The sequence below is a fragment of the Mandrillus leucophaeus genome, unplaced genomic scaffold, assembly GCF_000951045.1.
Source record: "Mandrillus leucophaeus isolate KB7577 unplaced genomic scaffold, Mleu.le_1.0 Scaffold3, whole genome shotgun sequence".
NCBI classification, from domain to species: domain Eukaryota; kingdom Metazoa; phylum Chordata; class Mammalia; order Primates; family Cercopithecidae; genus Mandrillus; species Mandrillus leucophaeus.
This window is the reverse complement of record NW_012103142.1, coordinates 4185564-4191532: the sequence shown is the minus strand read 5'-3', so window position 1 is coordinate 4191532 and position 5969 is coordinate 4185564.

Sequence of the window (5969 nt, the reverse complement as noted above, 5' to 3'; positions counted from 1 at the left end):
GAGATTGCGCCACTGCACTCCAGCCTGGGTGACAAAGCAAGACTTTGTCTCCGTGGCAGCGGAGGGGGAGGAGCTGCCAGGGCTGTCACCAGCTAGTAAGAAGCCCCCTATTAGTCTTTGGGTAGAAGTGGTCCCACACCAGCAAGTTAACCAACCTGCTTTGTGCAGAAAAGGGCTGTGTTGTACAAATAAAGAACCATCCACAAAGAAGGGAGTGATGGGAGGCTGGGGAAATATTTAAAACAATTTACAGAGAAAATTCTTAAATCCAAAGACGAGGCATTCCCCCTGGATGTTTTTGCAGCATTTTAGACGCATGTATTGAGTGGTGGCTTTGCCACTCTGTAGCATCCCTTATCCCCACTGCTTACAGCACATCTGAGGAACGAGAGGCTCAGAGAGGCTCTCAGGGCCACACAGCTGTGAGCAGCAATGCCAGGATTCAGAGCAAGCTGCCATTGACTCCCATTCCCAGGTCTCCTTCACCAGATAGGTTGTTTTCTAGAGAAGTGAGCAACTGCAGAGCTCCAAGGCCAGACATGGCTGCAGAGTATAATTTCAGAGGGAAAGTAATGACCCTTTAAGAAGGGGCTGTCTCAGGCCAGGTGCGGTGGCTCATGCCTGTGACCCCAGCACTTTGGGAGACTGAGGCAGCCAGATCACCTGAGGTCAAGAGTTTGAGACCAGCCTGGCCAACATGGTGAAACCCTGTCTCTACTAAAAATACAAAAACTAGCCAGTCGTGGCAGTGTGAGCCTGTAATCCCAGCTACTCGGGAGGCTGAGGCAAGAGAATCACTTGAACCTGGGAGGTGGAGATTTCGGTGAGCTGAGACTGTACCATTGCACTCCAGCCAGGGCAACAAGGCCGAAATTCCATTCCCTCCCCCGCCCCCCCCAAAAAAAAACAAACAAAAAAAGAAGGCGCTGTCTCCACAGGTGGTATGATGACACGAATGAGCAATATCAGAGTGAGGCTGTCCTCTGGCTCGCATATACATGGTACCCACTTTGCATGTGAGCCACCAGGGTGTGTGTCTCAAATGCTGAAATCTTGCTCTCTTCACAGCCTGTACATCCAAAAGACCTTTGTGTCAGCAACACCCTTGAAGTCACTGGACTGCCTGGCAGCAGCAGATGGAGGTCCAGGGTCATCACTCTGCATGCTTGTCCATTTTCTGTCTTTGCCCTCCATTCAAGAGCGTAGGGCATCAGATTCAGGCAGAACTGGACTCAAACCCTGGCTCCACCTCTTATTAGCTGTGTGATCCTGAAGAAGTTACCTAACCTTTCTGGATCTCAGTTTCCTCATCTGTGGAATGAGGATCATCATCATAGCCCTGGCCCCATACTGTAATAGTAAGAGGAGTTAATACTTGAAAAGCAAACAACAGTGTCAGGCACAGAATTGAACACCTGTGCAGGCTGCCTCACTTCACTTAGTAGAAGAGTCCTTGACTATAAGATAATTAATTGAATTTATGTATTAAAATTTTTCAGGCTGGGCACGGTGGCTCTTACCTATAATCACAGCACTTTGGGAGGCCAAGGCGGGTGGATCACTTGAGCTCAGGAGTTTGAGATCACCCTGGCCAACAGGATGAAACCTTGTCTCTACTAAAAATACAAAAATCAGCCAGGCGTGGTGGTAGCCACTTGTAATCCCAGTTACTTGAGAGGCTGACGCACAAAAATTGCTTGAACTGGGAGGCGGAGGTTGCAGTGAACCGAGATCTTGCCACTGCACTCCAGCCTGGGCAACAGAGTAAGACTCTCTCATAAATACATAAATATATACATACATACATAATTGTTCAGTATAATCCTATGTTGTTGTTGTTTTCTTTTTAAGAGGGTGGGGAGAGGCAGAGGCAAGTGGAATTGGAACCAGGACCTAAAGTTGGCTCCTTTTGCAGCTTGGCTTCTGGGAGGGGGTTGATGTCTGAGTGTGGGACTCCAGGGATCCAAAGGCAGAAGAAAAGCCAGTGTTCCCACTCCCAACTTGCCCTCACCCCAGACAAGCAGATGATCAGAGGCAGCAACCAGAACTAGTTCTCACCCAGAACTAGTAAACAGAAATCCTACATCGAAATGAGCCCATCTTCTTTACACCAAGGTGGATTCTCCTTACACCTTGTGCACCTTCCCAGGAGCTATGGTTTAAATATTCCTGCCAAAACTCTTGTTGCAATTTAACTGTCAATATAATGGTATTAACGATGGGAACTTTAAGAGAAGATTAATGCTCCTATCTCAGGAGTGGATTAGTTATCTCAAGAATGGGCTTCAGAAAAAAGGACAAGTTCAGCCCCCATTTGATCTCTCTGTCTAGTGTGCTCACTCTGCCTTCCACCTTCTGCCATGGGATGACCCTCACCAGACACTGGTGCCACGTTTTTGGACTTCTCCACCTCCAGAACTGTGAGAAATAAGTTTCTTTTTTTTTTATAACTTACCCAGTCTGTAGTATTCTCTTAACAGCAGAAAACATCAGGTGAGGCCAGAACACTCATGCTGCCCTTGACATCACCTCAGTTCCCTCCTGACTGGATCAGTATGATGTCAAATTAATTGCAATGGTGGGTACTTAGTATTTTGCATTTACTTTTCATTACAACATATCCCACAGGATTCCAGGGACCTGGGATGGTCTATATTCTTGGCAATTCTCAAGATTTACAAGACTCTTATTTCTTGTTGACTTTTTTTCTTTTGCTTGATCCTGTCGGGCATATGGATCTTCCTGAAGTTTTGATTCTGTAATTAGTGCTACCATAAAAAACTATACAATTTTGGAGAGTGTTTCTGCTTAGTCATTCATTTTCTAGTAATATTTGTTGTGTTCCTATCATGTGCCCGGCATTGAGCCAGACTTGGGGTTCAACCATGAATAGAACAGTCCTGGCTGTCAAAGAGCTTACAGTCTAACAAGGAAGACTGACAAGAAAACAGGCAGTCACAGTGCAGTGTGGTCAGCACTGTCAGGTGGCATATGCAGAGGGTGGTGGCACCAAAGTGGGGGGCATTACCCAAGCCCAGAGCTAACAACTTTTTTGTTGTTGTTGAGATGGAGTTTCACTCTTACCGTCCAGGCTGGAGTGCGGTGGCGCGATCTCGGCTCACTGCGACCTCTGCCTCCCGGGTTCAACTGATTCTACTGCCTCAGCCTCCCGAGTAGCTGGGACTGCAGGCATGTGCCACCATGCCCAGCTAATTTTTGTATTTTTAGGGGTTTCACCATGTTGGCCAGGCTGGTCTTGACCTCAGGTGATCCACCCACCTCAGCCTCCCAAAGTGCTGAGATTACAGGTGTGAGCCACCGTGCCTGGCAGAGCTAACTCCTTTATAGCTCTAAAGATTTACTGCCAGACTGCTCACTAGCTTGATTGCTGAGGAAGATTTTCTTTCATTAAATCATTTCAGTGAGTATACTTTTCATTTCTAGATGTTCTGTTTGGCTCCTTTTCAAATACACCTGTTTTTTTTTTGTTGTTGTTGTTGTTTGTTTCCTTTACAATTCCTGTTCTTTTTACTAGTACTTCCTATTATCTTTGCCTTCATTTGAAACCTGCTTTTTTCCTTTTAATGTTGAGATGGTACCATTACCTCAAGTTCTTCCTGTTTTGTCCATTCTGTCCCATGATGGCATGTTTCTTTGAGTGGCTCATACTTTTATTGTGAGGATTCTTTTTTTCTTCTATAGAATGAGACCACCACTTCTCCTGTTGTCTTTCCGGGCTTTTCCCCGTCTCCCCTTTTCCCTAGTTTATAAGACAGGAGAAGGGGAAGAAAGCAAAAAGTTGGAAAGAAACAGAAGTAAGATAAATAGCTAGACGACCTTGGCACCACCACCTGGCCCTGGTGGTTAAAATAATAATGATAATATTAACCCCTGACCAAAACTACTAGTGTTATCTGTAAATTCCAGACGTTGTATGAGAAAGCACTGTAAAACTTTTTGTTCTGTTAGCTGATGCATGTAGCCCCCCGTCACGTTTTCCACGCTTGCTTGATTTATCATGACCCTTTTACATGGATCCCTTAAAGTTGTAAGCCTTTAAAAAGGCCAAGGGAGCTCGGCTCTTAAGATGCGAGTCTGCCGACGCTCCCGGCCGAATAAAAAACGTCTTCCTTCTTTAATCCAGTGTCTGAGGAGTTTTATCTGCGGCTTATCCTGCTACACTTTCTCTTGGCGTCTCTGTGAGCCCTGAGTTGTAGAAATACAGTCATCGTGCAGTTTAACATTTGCTTCTGCTTGGTACCCTGCGGGTCTAACTGGTTTAGCTGATCTATTTTCCTTCAGTTTCTTCACTTGGAGAAATTGTTCGATCATTTAGAAATACTTTACTGAACTTGTACTATGTGTATAGTCCTATACTGGTGCTGTGGAAGATACAAAACAATGCAAGACAACACAAAGTTGCTGCTTCACATGAAACTACAGTCTGAAAGGGCCAAATACAGTATAGGCCCAAAGTTAGGTGACCATGTAAGGCAGAGTAAAAGGCTCAACGGTGAACAGCCAAGTTCAGAAGGAAAAACAGACAGCTGGAGAAAAACGGGGATGAAAAGCCCAAAGAAGGAAAAGGTTCCTGTGAGGGAGTTTCAGAAGGATGGGGAAGTAAATCATCTTCCCCTACTCCCACCCCCAAACTAAAACCTATCGCCTCTTCTTGGTAGAGGGTTAGTGTGGCACTAGGAACGTGACTTTCAGGTCCTTATTGAGAAAGCTAAATCAGAACCTAGGCAAAAGGAAATCATCTAAGGTGCTCCTGGGGGATGTTTGATGAAAATTGTGTTTGATGGAGAAAACACAGCAAGTTGAAAGGGCAGGCTTTGCAAGTGATTTCACTAGGACAAGCCTGGGTTAGGGAGGCCAAGGTGAGGGAGACAGGGAGTGTGGCATGCTTTGAACGTGGAAAGTGCATAGTGTTCATTATCAAGAGTGGGAAAAGGGGAGGTAGCTTTTTAGGAGGTAAGGCAGGGAGTCAGAAAGGACAGACTGGGAAACCCGGACTAACAGTAAAAGTGACCAGAAGGCAGTGTCTCACAATGAACTGGCTATAGGGTAAGTACAGACAAAGGGACCAGGTCTTCCATTGCTGTGTCCCTGCACACTCTAGGATTTATTCAAACAGAAACTTTTATTGCGAACCCCCACAACTAGCAAGGTTCTGTTGTAGGTATTGTTGCAGGGTGTAGGGCACGTTTACAAACAGGAACAGGGCACTTGCTGTCCTATCTTCCTCGCAGGGTTCTTGTGAGGATTACACTTGAATCAACACGTGTAAAGCATTTTAAAAAGTGCCTGTCACACAGTTCCTGCAAATTAAGGTCTAGTTGTGATTATTCACTTGTATTAACTAAGAATCAATTACAGACGCCCAGCAGTGCCTGCGTGTGCTCACACCGAGGGACTCACTAAAACCCTCAGGATCTAGTGAGGGAGACACTCAAATACTTTAGAGAAAAACAAATTTTACAACCACGGACTCTGAGGAAGGCGTGCGAAGGCTCCACAGTTGGGGAGGGTGCCCACAGTCGCCGAGGGGACATCTAGATTTGCTCTGGTGGGGAGAGCATTCCTGGCAGGGGAGATGGGAAAGGGGTCGGACAAAGAGGCTGGGGCCGCGGAGGGGCTCGGGTTCGGGCTCCGGGTCGGGGTCGTTCTGCAGCAGGAGATTCAGCTCGCGCAGAGTTCCACGCAGGCCGCGGCGACTGGGATCTGGGCCGCAAAGGGGCGGGCAGAGTACTGCAGAGAAAACTCCTGAAGCCAGGGAGGGGGTTTGGAAGCGCCTCAGACCATATTGGGGACGTCTGGCAGCCGGAGGCACCGAACCCCGCCCCCGCGTGCTCTGGGCCTCCCGGGGGAGCGAGGCAGAACTGGACTCAAACCCTGGCTCCACCTCTTATTAGCTGTGTGATCCTGAAGAAGTTACCTAACCTTTCTGGATCTCAGTTCCCTCATCT